Here is a 24,904-nt window from a genome sequence, read left to right as displayed (position 1 = left end):
ACAATCAAGTATAATGGTTGTGTTTTAGCGCCCAGCAGAGCCTCCAGATCTCAAAATTTCCTCTCAGCTCACTGTTGATGTTCTGAAACTCAGCACAGTTCACTGGCTGCCTGGAAGGTAGGAAATCAATCTACAAACATATGGTATGGTTCGGAGGAAGCTTGGCAGTAAATAGGCCATTTATAGTTTATGGGCACAAAATATGGAAAAGCACTAACATGGTCCTTCAACACTGCTGCACACTGTTCTGTGTGTCCAGCCAGTGCACAACTTTGTAATGGGGTAACTTCTGTTCTGTAAATACGAAGGTTGGATTATCAACAGGGCCATGTGTTGTGTTGTGTTGTGTTGCCAGGACTCTGGAAGCCCAAACTCAGTCTCATTGTGTCTCATCATATTTGAAAAGTGTAATGGAAACTTTGTTGCAGAGTATGCAGTGTTAAATCACAATATGAATTGATAAGACAAGGGCCTTACAGAGGAGTTCTCCAGTGATTAAGTACTTTTACTGATTGTACATCCATCAAGTTTCAGACCCTATATGAGACAAGCTCCGCAAACACTGGATCCTACAATTCCCATAATGCAACTCGATTGCAACTTGGGTAGACTCTCCCTGACTGGTAAACGTCCATGTGTTGTGAAAGTCCATCCCAATCCAATATCACCCTGATGACATCTGTAGCCTTGTCAGTGCTACCGTGGGTAATCTCGACAGGAATTATGCACACCGTTCTGGATCCAAGCTTCAGTTTGTTTAGCTTGCACACTCAACACAATGTACATTAATGATAAGGGTCCGATCACGTCTGATCACGTCCGATCATGTCTCGTTTCGTCTACTGGCTCCTGTGACCTACAGGTGTAACACCCTTCTCTGGGTAGAAAGACAGGAATGTGTAAGTGTACCTTCACATCATTTCAGGCCTATCTTTGTGAGTTCAAGGTCCAGCTTGCTTTCACCAAATGGTGAATGAATAACATGCCAATGTGTGAAGTCATTTTGCATCTTATCAAAACACATTTTTTAAACTTTCGTGTGTAATTAAACGTTGTTACGCATGAACAACACAAAATGTGTGAAGTGACGTAGTAAAAAGACCTCCTTATCCAGTTGGTGTCACACTTACAAATGTTGAAACACACTCAAACCAGGTTAGATTGGCAGCCTTGTCACCTCTACCTGGACATGTCAGTATGGTATGAAGCCTATGACATGTGCAAATTTGAATAAATCTGTGGTTTGCAGAAACGTTCACTGATAAAATTTGATCCCGGGGACTGGGCTGCCTTTCCTGCATGTCCCAAAGTCGTAAAATGGGGATTCCATTACATAACACAAAAAGCTTAAAGACATGACATGCAAAACGTCTTTGAAAGTGGCATGCTAGTTATACACCAACTCCTGAGGTCATGTTGCATGGTTGGTAATGGATGAAAAAAAGGAAAAATATAACTGCAGGCATTGGGTCAGGTGTGGGTCCCAGTCGTAGGCCTCCAGTTGTAACCCTAACCCTGACATCCTACAGCTTCCACCATGCAACACAACAGCCTCTTTCATGAAACCGTCCCTGCCTGGTAAAGCTTCTTCTAGTATTTCCATGTCAACAACAAGTTAACTGGACTCAAATGGTGCTAATATTCCTAAAGTCTTGCTTACTTTTGAAATAGCATCTAGTTGAGACTCCATTAAGCTTCTAAAAGTGAGGAGACATATGAAAACACACTTTACTAGCTGACTGTCACGCTGTTTATGTTAAGTGAAGCAGATATAGACACAGGTTTTAAATAGTGCTTTCACACCCCGATAGTTGCCTCTCGGTGCAGTTCGGCATTTTTTCACAGCTAAGCCTTTTTTTCATTAGCAGTCGCAGCAGATATTTCTCTGCACAGAGAAGGAGGTGAGTGTCTTTTGATTTTATGAAGAGCCTGAACACATTCATGTGGCCTTGAAGAGCCTGCAGAGAGTGGACATACCGTGACAAAACAGCCCCAGTGGGGCCGCCGCCTCTGTGCAGCTTGAAGCTCCTCAGGTGATCAGATACAAGTGATGCGATACTCTGCTGTTAAAGAAAAAGAAATGGGCAGATATAAGTTACTGCATATGTTTGTATGCGTGTGTGTGCAAGCCAACTCGAGTGTGTGTAACTGTTATGTGTAGGAGGAGTCTCCAGTGTATTCGATTAACATCTATCAACATGTGTGCCAGGCAGGGTTCAGGCTAACTACATTTACTCTAGCACTGTACTTGAAGCGTTTATAATTTTATTTTATAATAGTAATGTATGGAATGACATTGTGAATACAATGTAATGTGAATGTGAATGGGGTAGTAGTAATGTCGGGCACACGGCTTTACTGTTTTGGCTCATTCTCACCGCTCTCATAGTGACAATCTCAGCAGTTTAAACACGTTCTCCACCCCAACTTGTCAGATACAGCAGCTTGGTCAGTGGCCTTAAGTTTCAAACTGCGACGCTCTACCTACCCCTCTAGTGTCAGTTATGCATATAGCTGGCAATAATATGGATTCTTTCCATCACCAGGGGAGATATCAGAAAAGCCAGAGGCAATTTACCCAGTATAAAATGCTTCACAGATAATATTATACGCCAACAAGACTCAATAGAAACTGAGGGTAACTGAAGTGATCTATGTTGGAAGAGTAGAAAGAACATGCCACATACATGCGTGCATTTTGGGGATGCCCTAGTTTTCCTGGCCTGTGGAGGAACGTTCTGGATTATAATTCTGGATTATATCATTGGTTAGAACATGAACTGCCCAGATCACCAAGACTGTGTCTCCTTGGGGACAAAACACAATTAAGTACATTTGCATTTAGATATTAACAACTGGTTTAACAACCTGTGCCTGGATGATTGTAAGATTGTAAGGATCAACATGGAAATGTGGCACGTGAAAAGATGCTGGGAAGACTGAACTGAAAAAATGAAATGGTTAATGAACAGTGGGACAGCTTTAGTGGGTATATTTCTGAACAAACTGATGTTCTGGTATAGTACATTTGTAATGTGCTATAAGCTAATGCTCACCACAAACGTGGACAAAGTGTTAGCCACATAATATGCAACGTCCGTGTACACTTTCAAAATAAAGCTTGCTGACACAGGTCATGGTTTGGTTAGGTTTAGGAAAAAATCATACTTCCTACTCCAACACATCACAGAGTCAAGGCGTTGCTTGTAGCCAGTTTCAGTGGCGTCTGCTTGAGCACAGATACATAAAGAAGTAAAAGACTCTGAGAACAGAGGGTGAAGGGCTCTGACACAACTTTTTCATTTGATTTATCAATTTCTGTTTTTGTCTGTGCTCTCTTACTGGTTTAAAGTGGGCGGAGTTGGGTGATGTCACATCTGAGCAATAATCAGGACCAATAAACGATATTTGGAACCGATATGCATTTACAATAAAAATAAAAATCTTGGTGTCAAAATTCAGAAATTTGATATACCAATAACTCCAACACAAAGCCTCGCTGAAATACATTTAATCACATGTTTGATTAAAATAGAGCTTATAGTTTTCTAAAACATAAAAGTGCACTTTAGAATAATACACTACTGGAATACAAGTACTAATGCATTCATGTGCTCATCACTTTGACTGGTTCATTTCTTTTATTCTGCTGAAAGGCTTAATCTATAACAGTACCAATAATAATAATCAATAATAATAATAATAATAATAATAATAGGTAATAATAATAATAGGTAATAATAATAAGTTTCAAGTTTCAAGTTTCAAGTTTTTTATTGTCAATTTCTCCACATGTACCAGACATACAGAGGAATCGAAAAGCAGTGCAGGACAGCAACAATAAATATAAGAAATTACTGTGTATGTGTAAGGAAATAGCAGCAAAAAGTTTCTGTATGATATGTAGTGCAAAAAAGACAGTCAGTAATAGCAGTCAGTCTGAAGGTCAGGGTTCAGAGTCCAGAGAGAAGGGAGTGCGAGAGAGGGGAGAGAGTTCAGCTTCCTGACAGCCTGGTGGATGAAGCTGTTTGTGAGTCTGGTGGAGCGGGCACGGAGTCTCCGATATCTTCTCCCAGAGGGCAGGAGGCTGAACAGACTGTGTGCGGGGTGGCTGGCATCGCTCACAATCATGGTCACTTTGTGGGTGAGGTGGGTGGTGTATGTGTCTTGCAGGGAGGGGAGTGGGGCACCAATGATCTTTCCATAAGTATCAATAATCTGAATCAGCAAAGTAACTAGTAACTAAAGTTATCAAATAAATGTAGTGATGTAAAAAGTCTAATATTTGCCTCCATCATGTAGGAGAGTAGAAGTATAAAGTATCAGAAAATGCAAATACTCAACTAAAGTACCAATCAAGTATCTCAAAATTGTACTGTTACAGTACTCGAGTAAATGTACTTAAGTATTTCACCGCTGGGATTAACAGAGACCTTAGATGCAGTTTCAATATGTCTACAGTCTCTAACAACAATATTCTGCAGAGCTGCACCTCTCGAATGTTCCAAGAAGGAGTCAGAGACAGCTTCAGGACTTCACTTCAGTAACGCTGCTGCAGTTGACAGTATGACCGGCGCTGGTAAGAGCAAGAAGAAACATTAAAGCTAATCATTGTTTTGCTGATCAACAGACTAAATAATGAAACAGTCAGTGAACTTGTTGATGTTCGCCAACGCTGTCAAATAAGCTCTAAGACAGCAGCATATGTTATTATGGGCTAACATTACATGTAGCATGTGAACACACCAACTCATACAGGCGAGCTGACGCTTTCAGACAGGCTATCGACAGGCCAGCGTTATCACTGGTGGTACAACTAAGTGCATTGTTGGCGCGTTATCAGCGGTGTAACAGGGAAACTGGGCAAACAGGTGAACAGGTCACAGGATTTTGATGTTTTTGAAACTTTGGAAACACCTGCTACCTTACCTCTGTAATGCAGCTCCACCAACTCACCGGAGCGCGGGCGCATTTGCACTATTATTAAGCCAAACATGAGAGATTTGTCCCGAGCATGAAGTTGCATGAAAAAGGCTCCAGCTTATTCTGGTTTAAATAGACAGAGATAAGTCAAGATATTCTCTCAATTCCTTCACAAACTATTACAAAACCAATCGGAGTGATGTGAGAAATGTTTACATATTACATTTGGCTCATTGTGTGTCATTTGTGCTTTGCTAAATAAGCATTTAGCTAAATGACTGTGTTCTGAATGTGTTTTGTTGAAGTACAAATAGAAGAATGATTATAAAATAATGATTTAAAAAGAGGAGCTTACAGTTCATCGTATGTTTTAAGAAAAAATCATTAATCCTTAAAGGAATGTCATTTAAGTTACGAAAAGAAATGACAATGCTATTGTTTGAGCTTTACAATCATTTTGGCAATGTCAGCTATTGCCCTGGTCAAAAAGATTTGTGTGGAGCTCTGCTGTGTTTGTAACAGTTTCTCCATAGCCATGGTTAATGGTTTTAAAGGTGCAACTGTTTATTGAGAAGTGGTGAATAAGGTACCGTATACAGAAAAAGAAGAGGAAATGATTCTGATTGATTATATTTATTCTGTGCTATTATGTGCAGATGGTTTTGATCCTGGACTTAGTTTGGTTCCGTACCATACTGACCTCGATGGAGAGCGTGTCCCAGTGAGCCACATTCCACAGCAGGAATGTTTGGATGCAGTGTGGCCAGCTGTTTTGGTTCCTGCGGAGCGACTGAACTGATTCGCATCAGGGTTCTGGATACACTTAAATACTTTTGTTTTACTACCCGGGTAGTTTGACTGTTTTCAAGGTCAAATCAGTGACAATGAATTCTACTTCTTATTTTTTCTAAACAAAAGAGCTCTATTTTACACACGTTTGGTGAATGTTGTGTTGCAGAAATTGTGCAACAAACCAGCTGTTCTGTGTCTTGTCAACTGCACTGCTCAGAACCTATAGGTAATAATTGTATATCCTTTCTTATTCAGAATAAGGGTGCTACATGTATATTTTACTTCAGTTGGATTTTGAATGAAGGACTTTTACGTACAACATAGTATTTTCACATCGTAGTACTGGCACTTATACTTAAATAAAGGCTTTGAACACTCCCTCCACCCCTGAAGTCCTCACAAATGCAATGAATGAATTGTGTGCTGAGCAGCATACCCAAACTGCTGTTAATTAGGCTGTTTTTTTTTTTTTGGAAGGACAGAATGAAAAACAAGCTGCAAGAGACCTGAGCCACTGACTGTAGTCAGATCCAAGAGCTGACTGCCAGCCGCCTCTGTGTGTGTGTGTGTGTGTGTGTGTGTGAGGACATAGCATTGGCATTGCTCTGATGGTTTACTGATCAACTGACCCCCTTTCTCTCTCTTTGACTGCATCGGGGGGGTACAGCTCGCTGAAGCAGCGGGTTCAGAAATGAAAAACAACAAAAACACTGATGACTTTTATGGATTTTTTTTTAGATAATGCCTTTGCTGCAGGATGTGGTCCGCTTGGTTCATTGTGCCAAAACAAAAAAAAAAACAAAAGAGAGTTGGAAACTTGCAGATGAGAAGAAAGAGGAGGAGGAGGGGGAAGAAGAGTGAGTGCAGGAGTTCATCCACGGGACAGTGGGCAGTATTTTGGAGAGGCGGCAAAGAGCGACTTAGATGGAAAGATAGACGAGAAGAAGAAGGGAAGGAGAGAGGAGGAGGGGGAGGTCTGTGTGGGAGGATATTGAGTTGGGAATACGGTGTTTCCTGCTGTCATGTCTGTCTTGTTGTTGTTGTGTTCCCAGCAGAGGAGTTTATCTGAAGTATCTGGGATCTAAGTGAATTACTGTAGGAGCAGATAAGCAGCCAGGGCCGCTTTCAGGACAATCAGATCTGCATCAAGGTCTCAGGGCATTTTTATTGACCATCTGAGGGTCCCCATGGAGTTAATATAGAGGTTGGATTTACGTGGCCCTGTGTGTGTGCGTGTGCGTGTGGCATTTAATTCCTGCTCTTTTAAGGTCGTTGCTAAGTTACTCTGCTACAGGATCACGTCAACACTTTTTTATTGGCATGAGCACACACAAACCCAAAGACAAACATGAGTCCATTGTGTGTTGGCCTTGTAATTTCCCACAAGAGCAGGGTGAGTGTCGGATAGTTGATGAGTAGATGTGGCATCCTTGTGTGGATGGCCTAGTGACTGTGTGTCTTTGGATTAGACTTTTTTTTATTTGCTCTGGTGCTTCACAAAGCAGTGAGGGTTAAAACTTGACTTGTTGTTACATGGTGATCAGTCTTTCAGAGCCCACGGTCAACACGCGTCTCTGTCTTTAGTGTGGAGCACTCTTTGCTGTTGTGTTTTTCTAGCACACTGTTCAGAGATGACACCATGTCCAGACTCAATACTTGGCTTCATTTCATCCACATATTCAGTCATGGATGTTGTTCTTAGTGTTGTAGATCTTTGAAAGGCAGGCCTCACCTGAATTTTTTTAAAAAAGGACAAGGGTAATATATTTCATGTTTTATTTACCAAGGGTTTTAGATTTCCTCTGAGACTTCTGCCTCCACCTCAGTGCACTAGGATTTAATAAAATGAACTGCTTTGTGCAGTTTAAACTGATGGAAAATAACATTTAAAAAGAAAACTCAACAGAAACATAGTCCCCTTCTAGTTCTCATGAGAACTTCTTTCTTACAGATGAGTCCCGATGAAAACTGGTCACACTGTGTTCTTCAGATTATCCAGAGTAACAGAGTTGATCACCACAAATACAATCCAGAACACCTCCAGGAGACCAAGGTCACACAGACACATATCTCACTCCCTGGCTAGACACCTCAAAATGATATATTGTTGTTTTTATAATTTGGGTCAACCGACAATTTAAGTACAGCAGACGATTCATTAAATCCCATTTTTTGATCTCATAACTTTTTTGATGACAGTAATCCACTTTCAAAAATCACAACATTCAGATTATGTCCAGCTGCTTCAGAATATACTGTACATAGTTCCACAGCAGTCCCTTCAGAGTAGATTGACCTTTCCTATGTCACGCCCATTTTCACTTGATGCTGCAACAACAGGTGAGCCGGGTACCTGGATGAAGCTCAGTCAACTTTCCTGTTTCCTGTTAAACTCATGTGTGCTATGTGTTAGTTTTCTATGTTGAAACAAAAAGATTTAAAGATGTTGCTGGGGGACCTTTACCGGTGCCTTGATTCCCTTTCCCGTCCCCAAAACTGAAGACAGATCTTGTCCGATGTAAAGAGTGGATTAGGCAGTGCAGTAGACCTCACCATCAGCTAAACATCAACACTGTCACAAAAGATGCCTACATTTGTTCAAAGGTAACAGAACATTGTAAGGTCACATTATATTGATGCCAAGATCCTCACAGAACATTACATTGTATATTTTGCGTTGCTTTGCCCTGTTCACAAAACTTAAAGCTGCATTTTGTCAGAGCTGGACATAATTTTAGTTTAAAACATTAAAAAAATGAACTAACCCTATCAACAGAGTGTGAAGTAAAGAATTTACTATAACATCTACTAAGTTATTATCCAAGCCCGGGTGTATGTATATATCCGGGTCAGACCGAGGCGGCTTCCTCTCCCTCTACTCTGGCTTAAAACAGATTGTGCTTGCATCGTTCAAAGCTGAGAGTACTGAGAGCAACTGAAAAGAAAGCAGGAAATAAGTTTGAACTTAGTTCTACTTTTCATAGCCTACACTTATTGAACCTGTACACCATCAACCATATCATTCAACCCTTGGAGAGTTTGTTATACCCGACAAGGCTGCAGGGGACGGATGAGTAGCTGCGTCTGATGAGGATGGAGAAGGAGGAGGCGTTGTGTTGGTCTTCTAGTCGGCCTCTTGGCACAGAATGTGTGCAGGCCGTCTTCAGCGTCTTCAGTCCTGACTTTATGATGTCATCAGAGGTGACACTTCACTCCTCCCCTGTGTACCTTTCAGATATCAAACTTTCATTTAACTTAAATAATTACTGAAGTCTGTTAAGAGGTTGAGGTCTACAGATGTGACAACGTGGCACTCTTGACTTTTAAATGAAACCAGTTGGAAATGTTATTAGTTGCAACTAAAAAGCATTACATACATTGGTGTATTGATACATGGATATCTTTGAACAGGCACAGTGAAATGAAACAGAGAATTAAAATCCCCACACTATTTTTTTCTTCTCTTGGATGAGGAGGCTGTAGCTTGGGTTTGCAGACAGGCATGTAGATTAACACCCTCACAGGCCACGGCACCCTGGGTTCACTCTTCCATGTCTGGAGAGGTGAATTTTTGGACAGTGTATCAGATTGGTGATTTGTCCTAAAAATAAACCGTCTTGCCATTCAGTCTTGGATTCTTTGATGTCCTGGAGACGATGTCCTGGTGTGTTTAGAGTCGTTTTATGACTCTCAGGGGAGTTTGCTGAAGACTGAGACTGACTGAAAGGTGTCCCAGTCCAATCTAAATGTGCATGTCGTTGATAATCCTACAAACCCCACATCAAAAGACCCCAACGATCACATTAACGTAAGTGAAGTTGTGTCATTTACGTACATTAACATACTTATGTAACATCACATTAAAAACAAACCACTCTTCAAAGGGAAAACCCATCCAACTACCCATTCTGCCCCCTCAACTCTGACTTTATACTACTGCACTAGAGGGGCACTTCAAGAGGTGATGTTGGAGGGGTAACTACAGTATCAGACGTAGATGTGAAGGGCCGCTGACCAGGCTGCTGTATTTTATGTGCTGGGAGTGGGAACAGGCTGTTCCTTTTCAAAGAGATGGGAAACTTGTCACTCTTGTAATGCATGCTAAACTGTGATGGAGGGTTCTGATCAGGAAACCAGTGACAGAGCGGCCATGTTGACAAGTGATCTACCCCTCTGTCACCATCACCTCCTCTGTCAGCAAGGTGTGTTATCCTGCATTTCACCGCAACTCCAACACTATCAGTCCCTTTCTCTCTCTGTCAAGGTTGTGGGGTAAGCTCATCACCATCGTCATCATCAGCAGCGCAGTATATTTTCCACTGGCAGGATGTGAAAAGTTTCATGAGCGTCTCATGTCGTCTTCCTCAGAGTCAAATTAGTTTGTGAAAATCTGTCAGTCTGTCGCTAAGAAGTGTCAGCTGCTTAGCGACAGCAGATCCTGAGCCGCGGGGCCTTGTCTGACACACACACCCTTGTGCAAACACACACACGCACGCACGCACACACACGCACACACACACACACACACACACACAGTCCAAAACTGTCAGAAATACACACGATTTGCCATGTAGGCACTTAAGATTGTGTGTGTGTACATGCTTATACTGTACGCTCATTCTCTTGCTCTCTCTGCACCCCGCCGACCCCCCCTCCTCACACACGCAGCTGTGCACTCCGCCTCCCTCGCCTAAACATCAGCAGGGGTGATCTGTCTTCCCCAGTCTCACCTGAGGGCGAGCTGCGAGCGCCGGCAATCTGTCGGCTGTCACTCTCCATCACTTTTCAATCCTCATTCCCCTCCGATACACACGAGCCACAGCCCGGCTGCGACAACTCTTTAAAGACTTTGAAATCAACTTGAGTCATCTGACTGCAGTTCAACAGCTGCTTGGTAATGAAGGGACCTTGATGTTGGGAAGCCCAGACCTGCGTGCTCTCCACCTTTTTCTCCCTTCTTTGCCTGTGTTATTATCTCTTCCCTTTTTAAAAACTCTTTTTACATAAAAACCTCTGGGCTCTGAGAAAGTGTGGGCGTCTGAAGAGGTTTAACTGAGTTTACTAACAGGCAGTCAAACGGCAGTCAGAGCATCTTTACTTTCTGTACTGTGACATATGTGTGAGTAAAACAGCATTTGACACGTTTAAATAAAAATTTGACATGTTTAGCGTCCATAAAATGTTGTCTTCTTTCATAGATTGAGTGTAAATGGTGAAATCAGTGTAAGCAGTGTGTTCAAACAGCTGCTAAATGTTGGCAGGTAAGACACACTTCAGACACAGAAGCAGACAGGCTGGTACAGCCATGCTGCCACAAACTGACACTTTTTTACAAGGAAACAAACTGCTGGAACAGGGTCAGGGACCTTCGAGACTAGGACTGGCACCTGTTTGATCAAATAAATTCATAAATACTTTTTGTGTAATATATAATGTTAGCTATCCTGTCCTTTTATTTCCCGCCAAAGTTTCTCAAAAATAGCTTGTTTGCCTGTCTGATTTTAAAAAGAGAGATAGAGGGAGCAGTCGTGTCACGCTGTGACACCTGAGGTGTAATTAAAGTAATTAAACTAAATGCTTTTTTAGTTTCTAAATATTTTGGCATATGATTACTGTAAACCCCACATGTAAGAGGGCGTGTGTGCTGTGAAGTTGTGAAATGAGTATGGTTCATTTAGGATGTTTGTTCATAGGTGTGACGCTGTCCACAGTGTCTGATCGATCGCCTCGGATCCATTTTAGCAGACAGATGAACCAAATATGTCACTTGGTTTGGTTTGTTAGCCTGTTGCTTTTTGTGGTTTTCCATTTCCCCCATTGTAGCCGTCCACAGACAGAGAGGAGTCGAGCCGACGGGGAGGTGACGGGACAGTCAAGGAGAGAGAGAGAAAAAGGAGAGAGCGTGTAAACAGTAACGTTATTCAGCTGTTACTACACACCTCTCCCTGCTGATTTTGAGAGATTACTGTGAATTCTCTGATTAATACATTTAAATAAATAATGCTGTGGTTGTGATGACAGTTTTAGTTTTGTTTAGTCTCCACTACTAGCCCCCAGGTGCTGTCCAATGTGCTGCCAGAACAGCACCCTCACTGAGTTCCTGGATCTCCTGATGTACAAATTAAGCGCAGCATATACTATATCAAAATATGTTGTTTACAATGCACTAAATATATCTGGTAAACTGCATGTTAGTGACTAACTTTTCCTTTTACCCAGAAAGATACATTGCTGGTAACGAGGCCTCCGGTGCGATCGTATCCCTTTGAGCGGCTTTGTAATCCAGCCTTAAACTTCAGTGTCTTTTGGTGAGATTTTAAATAAATCTATTATAAATCCAACACGGAATGTCGTTTGTGATCATTTATCAGTTTTTTGTGTTGAAAACAGTTATTGTTAATAGCATGATTGTAAGCCATCCACTGTTAATCCACTGTTGAATGGGTTGAATCTGTCGACCAATCAAAGTGTGTGTCTGTGTGAATACATAAATGAATTGGCTTCTATTGTTACTGCCCCATCATTAGGGCACAAGTAGATCTCACTATACTAACATTTTTGAATTCCATTAAAGAAATAAGTTCCTTGATGTATTTGTATGTTGTGTATGACAGTTTTAGCCTTATTCTTTCAGTTGCAAACCCTGCACTGTCAAACAGACTTGGGAACAAATAAATATAGCAACGTCATTTAAAGCAGTGCTTTCATATCTTATAACATGTACATGGCAGTGGTTCATCGGTAGAACAAGGCACAATGAAATGGCTTTGACGTTGCTTGTAGCCAACAGGAAAAAAAAACTGAAATAAAGAAGATGGAACGGTGCACAAAGCTCTGTAGCATGAGTTTCTATGGCAATGAACCCCAGGAAGAAATGAGCCACCTCAGTCCCCCCCCTTGTTGTTTTAGCGTCGGCAGGATGACATGAACTCTAATACTACATTTAAGAGACTCATTGAGACTGAGACCGACCCACAGAAGAAGGTTAAGTCATAGAATTAAGTTTTGAATTTAGATTTAAAGGCGTCAATAGAGCCAGAGTGTCTGATGTCAGCTGGGGGGTTATTCCAGAGGAAGAGGGCACAATAGGAAAAAGCCCTGCAGCCAGCTGACTTCTTTTTAACCCTGGGAACTGTCAGCAGCCCTGAATTCTGAGAGCGTAATGCACGAGGTGGAGTATATGGTTTAATGAGATCGGACAGGTACGACGGGGCAAGGTCATTTACATTTTTCTAGGTCATCAGAAGCAGTCTGATCTGACATGAATTGGAAGCCAGTGAAGTGAGGCTAGGACTGGTGTAATCTGATCACACATTTTGTTGGTGTTAAAGGAGAAATTCGCCATGTTTTATGTGGATATCCCAATCAGTGTTGATGGTAAATGTAGTGAATTGAGTCAATAAAATCCCCAGTGTGTGGTGTCTTGAAAGAGAAAGTTGGGTTACTAGAGTTTTCCTGCTTGCACAGCCTGCCTACATGTACCAGGATGCATTGCATGCAACCTCCTGACGCTCCACCCACTAATACTTCTAAACCTGGTCAGGACGTGAAGGTGGGCATTTCAAAACGGGGCTGTGTACAAAAAGACATCTGAAATAAGTTGAGGAAATAAGAGGAAGAAGAAAAAGATTGTGATGAGAACATCGTAGTTTTCATTGTTATAATACTACATAAACTATATATTTCTTTATATTTGGTAGTGTTGTATAATACACAGTTTATTTGGTATCCTTTAGATCTCAGTTTAGTGAGAAAAATATTAATTAAGCGATTTTTTTCTGCATTGTGATCTTTAAAACCAAAATGTTTTCATATCAGCTTGTATCGATAACATATTGGGCTCTAATATACACAGTGAACATATACGTATACTTACTTCACATGAAAAGAGGTATCCATCTTACTCTTTGGCTTCTCTGTAGGTTGAGTTGGCCAAAGCTCCAACACAAAGTCAAATGTGTTCCGCAACATACAAAAATGACTCCGCCACTCATCTTCATCAAAATTGTTGAGGACATTTGACCAGAACTCGGGCCAGTGTGGTCTCTCTCTCGTTCACATTCTCCTTCCCCAGACCAGTGCAAATTGATTCAGAAGAACCAAACGTCTTTGTTTGCAGCGTCTAAGGTCAGCACGCCTTTCTGCCTCGAACCGCTCCCTGCTTCTCTTCAATTGCTCATCCAATGTAGATCTGATAGCACAGACACGTAGCTCACTTGAATCAGCCATTGTTCACATCATGTTGTACACGATGAAGAGCAACATTGCTTGTGTTTGCAGAATTTGCACAGCCAGCAATACCATAACACCGAGTTCTGCCATTGTTATTTGGGGAAAGTTGCTGCCCGGCACGTTCTTTATATGTCACACGAGATGCCGACGCTGTTGTGTACCACATCATGCCCATAACGTCCTTGGTCAAGCCTCTTTTGGATCCGCAGCGCTGGCTTGCTGTATGAATTGACACACTGGCGTGGCTTTATGCCGGAGCTGCTTGGTTCTGGTGGAGAAAAGGCGAGCCTTCGCTTCGGAGATAATGCAGTCTCTGTGTGAAAAGGGCTACAGTAAAAAGTCTCCCCCTCTATGACCTCCTCTGCCCTCATGTTAAAATGAGGCTTTCGCTGTTGAACATATGGCTAATTTGCATACAAGTGAGACAGAAAAGAAGTTTTTTTTGAGTGCCAGCTGACAATCTCCTTCAGGGTTAATCAAGTTTAATCTTATCTTTTGAAACTCGCAGGTATTCAGTGTAATGAAGCTAAAACGGGTTATATGCACTTTTTTGTTTGATGTTGATAGTGATATTTTTGAGCTATATTGCGATACACAAGACAGAAGAAGAACTTCATAAATGTTAGGACTGGACGACAAAATCAAATTTCATACCATTTTTTACCAAACACCTCGACATCGAAACTGCAACAGTATTGTAGGGATGACTATTGGTACTGACTAAATATGAACATAATGAGATTTTTGATCAATAATGATCAGTAACATGGATATAATGACTAAGTGTGTAATAACAAACTAGTACAACAGTCTGGTAAGTTCAGAAAATGACATCACTTTACTGTAACACAGCTTTTAAAACCAGGAGAAGACAGCACTAACAATATCCAAAATCTAAGTAGTCTCATATCACGATAATGATGTATATCATATATACTGCACAGTCCCAGGTTTTTAGGAGACAGAAAGGACCGGATCCTCTGCGTAATTGGGTAAAACAAGACTGGAGAACTATTTTAACATGCTGATTGAATCTGGGATTATTATCATAAATTACACCAGGATTTCTGCAGCTAGAGGTGATACTGGTAGAGAATGAACCACCTTGTGGTGAGATGTGATTGCTTTTGGTGTCTGGACCTATGACAATGACTTCAGATTTGTCTGTATTAAATTGAAGGAAATTATTCTACAGCCAGATTTGGACTTTATTTAAGCATGCCCTGAGAGAGATTAATTGGTTGTTACTGGTGGGGTGGAAAGAGAAATAAAACTGTGTCATTGGATACACAATATTGAAAACTAATGTATCTGCAGATTAAGTGTCCAAGTGGAAACATATAAGAAAAATAATAAATGCATGGGGCGAACGACTGACCCCTGAGATGAAACGTGAAAACCACAATACTCCATGTTTTACAAAAACAAACAGGACTTTCTCATTCCCTCAAAGCAGGAATTATAGCCTACAGAAGTGATTTGATCAAAATAATTTCACATATTCAGACTAAAAAACTATTGAACTATGCATTTAGACAAATTGATCATTTAACACAAGGGTTCTTGATTTTTAAGCTGTGTGTATCTCCACCATGTTTAGAATTATTCATGAACATTTGTCAGGGCTCAAAAAACACAATATGTTCAGGGCAGCGTTTTTTAATATTACTGTGTCACCAAGTCAGCAGTTCCAAGTCCTCAGCATTAATGCCTTCAAGCCTCAAGCCAAGATGACTCTCACAGCAGTTCTACAGACAGCTCTTGCTTTAGATTGTTTATTTATTAACTATTACCACTAATTTTGGGAACAAACAGGACAGGATTCAGGATTTGTGACAACTGCTTGTAAATTTCCCAATTTTTTCAGGACATCTAGTCACCCGAGTGCTGAGCCGCTACAACAAAGTGGTCTTTCTACTGTTATCAGACATACTTGATGTCAGGTCAGTCAATCAGTTCCACAGCCCATTCATATCACAACTGTCCCCCCTCTGGACCCCACATTGTCTGTAGTCTGCACAAAACGGTTATGCAAATGTGCAGCCATGTTTTGTACAGTAATACAGCATGCTTTGCTGTGAGAACAAGTTTGGAACACATTCGTTCTTCCTGCTGGTTGAAAAACACAGCTCGTCTTTAAAGTGTTATCTGTATATAATCACCCTCAGCTTTAAATACATAAAACAGCGGCATTCCAGTGAAATCCTGGTTTTCACTGATCAAATTAAGAACCTTCAAGTTGTTTTCAGGAAAGGGTAAATTGGCTTTCCGTTGTAATGTAATTAGTTAAATCTTTTAAAATACAATTAGGCCACAGCTGCAGCAGTTATAAGGGTGCTCAAACTAACACAACCTTGGTGTTGCCATTTCCCCTTTATTACTGGTGTCAGGAATAAAAGGCCAGTACGTAAAGTCTTGTGTGTCTTATTCTTGTGTGTTTTACTTCATTTTACTAATCAATATGGGGATGTTAAGAGCATTTTTGGATTATGGAAATTTACATTTTAGATTATTCTTCCTTTTCTTTCTCTTTATGCTAGTGACTTTTCATAACAAAGTGTAAACATGCTCTACTAGACAGTTCACATTTCCCTTAGCCCCATATTTGTATTTATGCAGCTCTTCCCTTTGCTCCTTTGATTTTAGAGATCTTTCTACCCTCATTTAGCCGCCCGCCTCGCTTATTTGTTTGTCTCCCTGTATCGAGACACTCTTGCTGATACTGCTCTGTTCAATTAGCAAAGATAATAAGCTCAATAAATCCACTCAAGGGACTTGTTGTGCATATGCATACTAAGTCCACAGCACAGTGTGCATTTTGATGTTGAGTTTTAAAAAAAAATAGCTTTTCGTAAACATGACATCCCAGCAAGTTGAAATCAAACATCAGGAGCAATAACTTTTAACAATATTATACAATGGCACAGCAGAGACTCATTTATACAGAGCCCCTTAAGGGTCAACTTTTTAGGGCGTTACCTCGAAATACTTTTGTGTTCCCTTGCAAATCTTTTTTTCATTTAGTTCCTTCTGAGCCATGTTATTATGGATCAGATACACCAAACTCTTTGTTGTCTCCCTCGGTCTTCTGATGCTCCTGTCGGGGTCACTCATCCTTTGGAGCCGCTCTTCACTGTCAGAATGTCTCTGGACTTGTTAGGTAGAGCAGACAGGATGGTTGTCCACTGCCACTGGGCTGCCCTAATGCTGCTCCACCACCCAGCCTGTCTGCTCTTCATAATGAGCCCAGAGACACTGCAGCCGTGACAGCAAAAGTGCTGGTGTGTTTACTGGTGGGGCAACTAAATGCATAAATCACTTAATGTACAGTTATAACACGTCAGTTTTACATAGACAGAGACTTTCGTGGCCCTTGTAATCCACTGGACAAGAGGGAGGGATATCGGTGGGACCCACAGCCAAGTGCCTGATGTAGGTTGTATTCCTGTGTCCATGCGAGGGAAATATTAAAGTATTGCTAGGGAATGCAAAAGGAGTCGAAGTAGTAGTAAAAATTCTGAGGGACAGTCCTGTGAATGACCCATTCAACCAATTATGACTTTTCTCGCTCTTTACACTACTGCACTAGGGGGGGCGCTTCAAGGAGTGACGCTAGAGGGGTAACTGCAGCGTTGAACTCAGACGTCACTGACCAGCAACGTTTTTGCCTATTATTAGGTGAAAAGACCTCTTTAAAAAATATTATTAATTTCATTAAATTAACACTTAATTTATAATTAACAGGTGTTTCAAGTATTTCAAATCAATCATGTCGGAAGGTGTTTGGTTTGTGTTCAAGTCTAAATTAAGACTGAATTCAGATATTTTAATATTAATGGATTTTTATATCATAAGTGGCAAAAAAAAGAAAAGAGAATGAAAAAAAACAGCTCAACATCATGTCTTCTGTGTCACATCCTAACCCCCCTTTCCAGGTCTTTTTTATCTGTGTATGAGGTGGTGGAAAAGAATAAACCCCTAAAAAGGGAAATGAGTATCATTTAAAATACAACATTAGCTACAGATCCAAATATACATGCCGCACAACTGCAGCACATACTGTACTGTGCATGTGCAGCTTGTGTTCAGCCCTGTGTCTTGCTCCCTTGTTCATGTGTGGTGTGCTGGGGCTCAGTCTGACAGACGGAGGCTAATTCATCCAGGTGATAAGACGTGTCATTGGCTCTTTGTGCCCTGCGACTGTCGCTACTGTGCTTAATTTGACCTGCATGTCGCCAAGCGCGCTGGTCAATATTAGCTCTGCATCCACTGACTCAAAAGGACATGTTTGTTCACCCTGCACCCCCCCTCCACAACAGAAAACAAACACACACTTTGAACACACACTCACACACAGGCACACACACACACAGTGGTGATGGCTCTGATAATAGTATGGACCAGTCACTCACCAGTGCCGAGAGCCAACAGCAGCAGCAGATGTTTGATAAAGGAGACATACTCTACTGTTGGACTGTGGCATGTTTTTATGGTTCACATGGTTGCTTATGGTTTTTCTTTATCTAGATCTTTTTTTCAATAATACTTCCCATCCACCATTTCACACCGTGCCTGACTGAGGGCTGGACACTTATTACCGATCCAATGATGCAACTTAATGTTCATCAAACCATAACAAACAAATCTAAAATGTACATCCTCAACACTGACAGACATACATTAAATAAGACCTTAAATTGCATTCCCTTAATGTTAAATGTAACACCACTGACCCCAGGGAACAACCTGCTGTGTACATGTACATGCATGGGTTGACAGTAGAGTCTCTTTAGTAAACAAACAATACCTTTCAAGTTCCTCAACAGCATCATTAATTACATTACCATGCAGGAAATGTAATGATGTCTCAGAGGAAAAAATTAGGAGAATCATGTTAAGCCAATAGTCCCTCCCTGATATTCCACTTACCATCAACCCTCAGTGGACTGTCAGCGATATTAATTGTGAATGACGTTTAATAAAGGTTTGATATTATTATTCAAGGAATCGACTGCTGCCATGAAAATGACCTCAAACAAAAAAAAGACCTTGGTTTCTTCAACATGTCAGGGGGGAAAAGATTTTGCTTCTTAACCCATGTCAAGGTACATCGGTTCAATCTCCCTCTCAGATGTCAGATCAGAAGTTGCAAAGAAGCCTTTTCAACTGCATATGTTCAGTGAGAGTTGATAACTTCCTGTGATTTATCACAGCATGCAATATCAGCACTGATTCATACCAGGTACTCTCATTATTTTAACATGTGCTGAGTTATGGGGTGCTGCTGGACACTCAGTCCTGTTAGTCCTGAATGGAGGTTTGGGGTCTTGCTACCATTCTTCCTGTCATCGGTCCACATATGGTGATGGCAAATGACCAGACCGTCAATACTCACAGTAACCCTGAGGAAGCTCACTGACTGACCTTTTTTGGCCTATGTGCCCAGTAAGCAACTTTCATGGGAATGAATGGTGCACCATCTCTGAACATCCAGTTCTAAAGGTTCAAGTGATTCATTGTCATTATACATCTCTCCACCTCTCCCCACACATCAGGATGTTGTGGTGGAGACAGGTCTCTGTAAAGATGGAGGCACAACAGTTTCTTATTTCCTGTTGTTAGTCCCATTTCATTTTGACATTTCCTGTAATGGACATTAACCAGGAGCAGCTTTAAAGCAGCTGGATTAGCATGACTCCCATCCTGGCTCCCACCTCTCCATCCAGCCGGACAGGTTGGATGGTTGAAAGATGCTGTGGGTAGCGATCAGCTCAAAGTCCGCTGCTCTTAATCTAAAACCCATGCTTTCTTCTCCAATGTTGATTGATTAATTTCTGCTATAGGAAATTGGTGTTTTCAGCAATAAAGCAGAAAAAAAAAATAGAAGAATAAAGCCAAAAATTAAGCAAAATTTGAAGGAGCTGCAGGCTGCTGCTTCTGCATGCGCCACTGTAGCCACGACCTCCCTAATAGGCCCACATTCATGGTTGAAACTGAAGTAATTAACATATTGTTGTGCCTGTTTGCATTATTTCAGCACACACTGAGCTCGTCAGGTGATGTCACAAGTAATTAGCTCAGTATTGACAGGGTTCCTCCATGGACACAGAAATCAGGGCAATTAGTACCAACCATGATTAGATAATTGATTTTGACATGTATAGTCAGTTGATTGTATAGTCAGTTGATTGTATAGTCAGTTGAAAATGATTTTTGTTCTTCGTTTTTTTACAGGAAAAGACGTATAATTCCCATAATAAAATCCTTAAAATGGCACATATTCCTCCTTCCTCATTAAAAATTCCAGAATACAGGAACATGCAAATCATTTTCATTTCACATGTTTAGCTGCTGGACACAAGATGTGTCCTACTCCACTGTAAAGTCCATTCTCTGTGTGTGTGCACTGGAGACTTCAAGTTTTCCACATCACACTTGCTTACACCAAATGTAACAAGCCAGGATTGGCTTCCATACTATTGTTGATGTAGACCCACCTCTTAAAATTAGATTTCCAATCAGCATGATGAATGTGGAAACGGCCTTCTAGTGTCAAACTCTGCACATACATCATTCGACACAGTGAAGCTCAAACATTCGACAGCAGGAACAAGAAGAAAAACACACTTTTAACTGGAAGGGGAACTAATGGTTTGGCACGGCAAACCAAAAATCTAGGATGGTATAGTTTTTGACTGGTGTATATGATTACATTTTGTATGGACTAGAGCAGTTGATACAGTGCGGCACATGGGTGACATTATAGGTGACAGTGGTGGAGTTAGAGATGACAAGGCTACCGAGCCAGAGAATGCAGTTCAACTCTGCGTTTGTAAGCGTGAATATGTTAAGGAGATCTTGGGAAAAGTTCCAGCCACGATTCTGGTCACATAAACCAGATATTTTTGACGGGAAATTGGAAATTGAAGCCATGTTTGTGCCATCAAGACTGGCTGCTTCGAACAAGATGGTGGGACATCTCCAGTCGGTTTGTGGCAACCAAAACAGGTGTTAAAAGCCAAAACATGCTTTTACTGGCCCTGAGTATTTTATGTGCTTACACCTAACCAGAGCACGAGCACAGTGTTGTGGCAAAAGAAACATTTAAAATTGAACCTATACAAACAAAGTTACAGATCATAAAGAGCGAGTAAAACGTTACACTGTATCAATGTAACATATTAATACGAAAATATACTCACAAATATGATTCCAAATTATACTGCTACAACCATCGAGAAAAATAATTCAGCAAGAACAATCATTCAAAGTGGAAGATGAAGGTAGAATCCACTGCAGCAGCAGGAGCTGATCGAACTCTGCTCACTGTGAATTCAAAGGTTTATAATGACTTTTTTTTTGTCGTTATACAGCTCATGTGTGTGTTTAAGTGTCTAAATCCTATATGAGGATTTATGGTGGGCGGGTGGGGGCGGACTGTGTGAGTGTTTCAGCTCATATCCTGTTTGTTTAGACTCTGCAGCTCTATGAGGGCAGCAAGGTAGCGGCTCACTGGGTTTAGATTGTTTGTCATTTGGCATTTCAAGTGGAACTAACAAGCCTATAAAATGGTAACGAGAGGAAGACGGGAGGGGGCGGAGGGCAAGAAGAGAGAGAGACATTCAGAAGGGGTGGGGGGAAGAAGAGAGAGCGCAAGAGGAAGGGGGGAAGAGGTGAGGAGGGGAACATGAGATGGATGGGTAGAGACAAAGGGTATGAGAGAAAATCAGAGGTGTAGCTATGAGAGATAGGAAGAGGTTGAGTGGGAGAAATTTCACGTGAAGTTGTTTGTGAGATTTGGTAACAATATCTGGTTATTTCATGCTTGCGTGGATTTGCACTACCTCCTCTCACTCCTCTCTGATTATTTCTCCTTTTTCCACTCCAGTGCCAGTGATAGGATGCAGTTGGAGTGTTGAAGCCAACGCTGAAGGGGTCAGTGGAGTTTCACTGTTAAACAAACACCTTCCAAGAAGCAAAAAGGAGCAGCCAGAGACTGGTGGGGATCACAAATGCACCAAGGCCAAGCACAGTCCAGGGCATCCAGGAGTCCCTCAACACCAAGTCAAGTCTGAGACCAGATGAATCCAATAAGATTTTTTTATGTTATAAAGATGAAATCATAACCTGAATGTGTAAAGTTCAATAATGGCACCAAATCTACTGACAGTTCAGTCGGCCCTGTAGCTCTATGCATGCAAGCCACTGTTTTGTTTGTTGGGTTGCATTGTATGACTGTATGCAGAGTTGCCACCTACGCTCTGCCTTACTCAATACAAAATGTCATGCTGAGAGAGAACAGTAACAAGCACAGCAAGCTATGTTCTTACATACTCTACCTCGACAAACCTTTGATCATTTGTGGTGTTTTACAGGACATTTAAACATGTAGTGCAGGGGGAAAGTAGCCAAATCCGCTGTGTTGGGTGTCAGCATTGCCACTCGGTACACAAGATACAGTGGGTAGGTATTAGAGTAACGCCCGCACCATGTTGTCTGCATGAGCAGCACGTGACGGCTGCTGCGGCACACACGTGTGTGACCACACAGACTGCGTCGCTGCTACTGCCAGCCCCATCTTTCTACATGGAGTTTGATAATAATCAATGAATATGATGACGTGATTTTCCTTCACCCTTGTTGAAGCGAGAGAATCATTCTTTCGAACTCAGTGCCAATTCAACGATGAAAAGTATTAACAAGCTGGTGTCCTTAACTTGTATACACATCATAGCATCGTGCCTGGAAAATGGACAGAAACACCACTTCTTTTAGTGGCAATCTTATCAGTCACTTTGTCATAGTAATTAGACTGCTGTGGTTATCAAAAAAGAACACAACGCAAGACACTGACCCCCAGATTCCACCGGGCCCAACTCTGCCATGTAGACATTGACCATTCTAGACATTGTTTTTGTTTCCACTGGCTGTGCAACAACACGTTTCAGCAGCATCCTAGAAGCAGCTCTCCGCTCTACTCTGTGGAGAACACACACGTCAATCAGCACAGAGCACATCGAGCCAGACAGAAGTCAGACAGCAAAATGGCATAGTACATCTGGTCAGTTTTCAAAATTACACACTGTGTGCCGACTTGGGATCTACAGCCCCACAAAGTCAGAAATATTAACAATAAACACACCTAAAACAGCCTGATCTTAGCCTGATCAACCACAGTAGAGGCTCAAAAATCAAGGAGAAACGATCAAATAAACACAATCCAACATCACAGTGTGACAGTATGATGGTGTTCACAGTCTGTCAACTAAACAGATCCTTCACTCATCAAATGAAAGAGAAATGTCCCACACTTCAACCCACAAAGCAACGTTACAGAACCAAACAACAGTAATGTGGTAGCAGGTCGTGTCTTCAGCGTCTTACATGAGGAAAGAAATACAGAATTTATACGAGGAAAAGTGTCTCTCATCCTGTCTGTCCTACTGACTCTTTATCACACTTCTGCCTGAAAAACCTGCCTGCAATTCACGGAAAGAAAACCATAAATTACACAATATAAAATGTATTAAAGCTTGTGTCTTTACACCTGATGTCATTAATTTAGATCACATTATATCTGGAATTATGTTTAATGTTCAGTTTCTGTTTTGACCGTATTTTCTTTACAATTTCTTTAGTTAAAGGCTATGCTTATATTTTATATAAATACAACAAACCAGGATGGATCTTGGGGAAAAAGGCAGGATTTCAGAAAACATGTGGAGCAAAATCAATGACACCACAAACAAAACAGACAAACTGACAAAGAGAGGCGGAACTTCTGCATTGTACTGGAAGCCAGTCGTACTGCTGGGCACGTTGCCCCTCCTCATTTGTATAAAGTTGAAATTTGGCTACTTTATGCAAATCAGGGGTGTCCAGTGCAACATTTTGCTGAGCTGTTTTTGTAACATAAGAGGAAGTTTCCAAATGAGCCACCATGTCGGTCCGATTGAGCCGTTACCGCAAGATTCCACTGGATGCATGTGTGTTGTGTTCCGGCTCAAGTACTGTTTTGCTCTGTCGTCTGTCAACCCCCACCGGCTGCGTTTTGAGACCGGCACGGCGCAGCTCCGCCGGACAGCTGGCGTTGCGAGACCGAGGAGCTCCCGCGATAATTACATAATCACGCGCGACTGCAGTTATAGGTATGTGTTATAAACACAACAACACGAAGTGTTCCGAACCGTAGGATTAGAAGAGGAGCTCGTATTTGTCTCTTTTTTGAGATTTTTGTGCTGGCATCAACATGGAGTGTTTTATTTTGAAAATTATCTGGATGTTATGTTGTTGTTTTGGTGTCTGACTTCCTGTCTGCTCTGTGCTGAATTCCGCTAAATTGCTGCGTCGTGCTCCGGCATCCGGCAGAAATAAAAGCCCTGCATATCTGCTCTGGAAGGCTCCAGACTGCCGGACCTGGGACGGAGCAAATATGCAACGCAGCAGAGCCAGTGGAAGTTAACACATAGACTAGAGTGAAACCTATCAGCTCTGCTGCCGTGCTGGAGCCGTGCTGGAGCGGAGCCGGACCGGACATGTATTTGGTGGAATCTAGCCGTTAGTTAGGTGCAGCCAGGGAGCCTGTTTTGGTTGAGCAAATCTGGAAAGCATTGCGTGGCCTCTTGTGAAATGATGCACCTATGGACATGTACCATTAAATACACAAGAACTAATGACCAAATGAAATACAGTTGTACACAGGAACTGGCGGGAACAAGACAAAGACAGGAAGTGGAAAGTCACAACGAGACACATGTAGATTCATTCTGTGAAATACTGTAAAATGGGAAAACATCTAAAGTGAAAACCAAAATCATGACACAGACATGTTCATATACATGTATACATGTGAAATTTGGCTGAGATATGTCAAATGTAATTGCACTTGTTTAGTGCGAAAATCCTGGTAAAAAGACTGGAAAACTCCTCCCCCTAGATATGTATCACTCAATCATAG

At 41.5% G+C, this 24,904-nt stretch overlaps 1 long non-coding RNA gene across 1 annotated transcript; it reads left to right on the top strand.

Moving 5' to 3' along the window:
- The first annotated feature begins 4,057 nt into the window (after positions 1 to 4,057).
- LOC141012801 (uncharacterized) lies at positions 4,058 to 22,258 on the top strand. Its single transcript, XR_012180409.1, has 3 exons — positions 4,058 to 4,149; positions 4,485 to 4,579; positions 21,836 to 22,258. It is a non-coding gene; the product is annotated as an uncharacterized lncRNA (long non-coding RNA).
- The last annotated feature ends 2,646 nt before the right edge of the window (positions 22,259 to 24,904 follow it).

The sequence above is a fragment of the Pagrus major genome, chromosome 18, assembly GCF_040436345.1.
Source record: "Pagrus major chromosome 18, Pma_NU_1.0".
NCBI classification, from domain to species: domain Eukaryota; kingdom Metazoa; phylum Chordata; class Actinopteri; order Spariformes; family Sparidae; genus Pagrus; species Pagrus major.
This window is presented reverse-complemented; position numbering and strand designations above follow the sequence as displayed.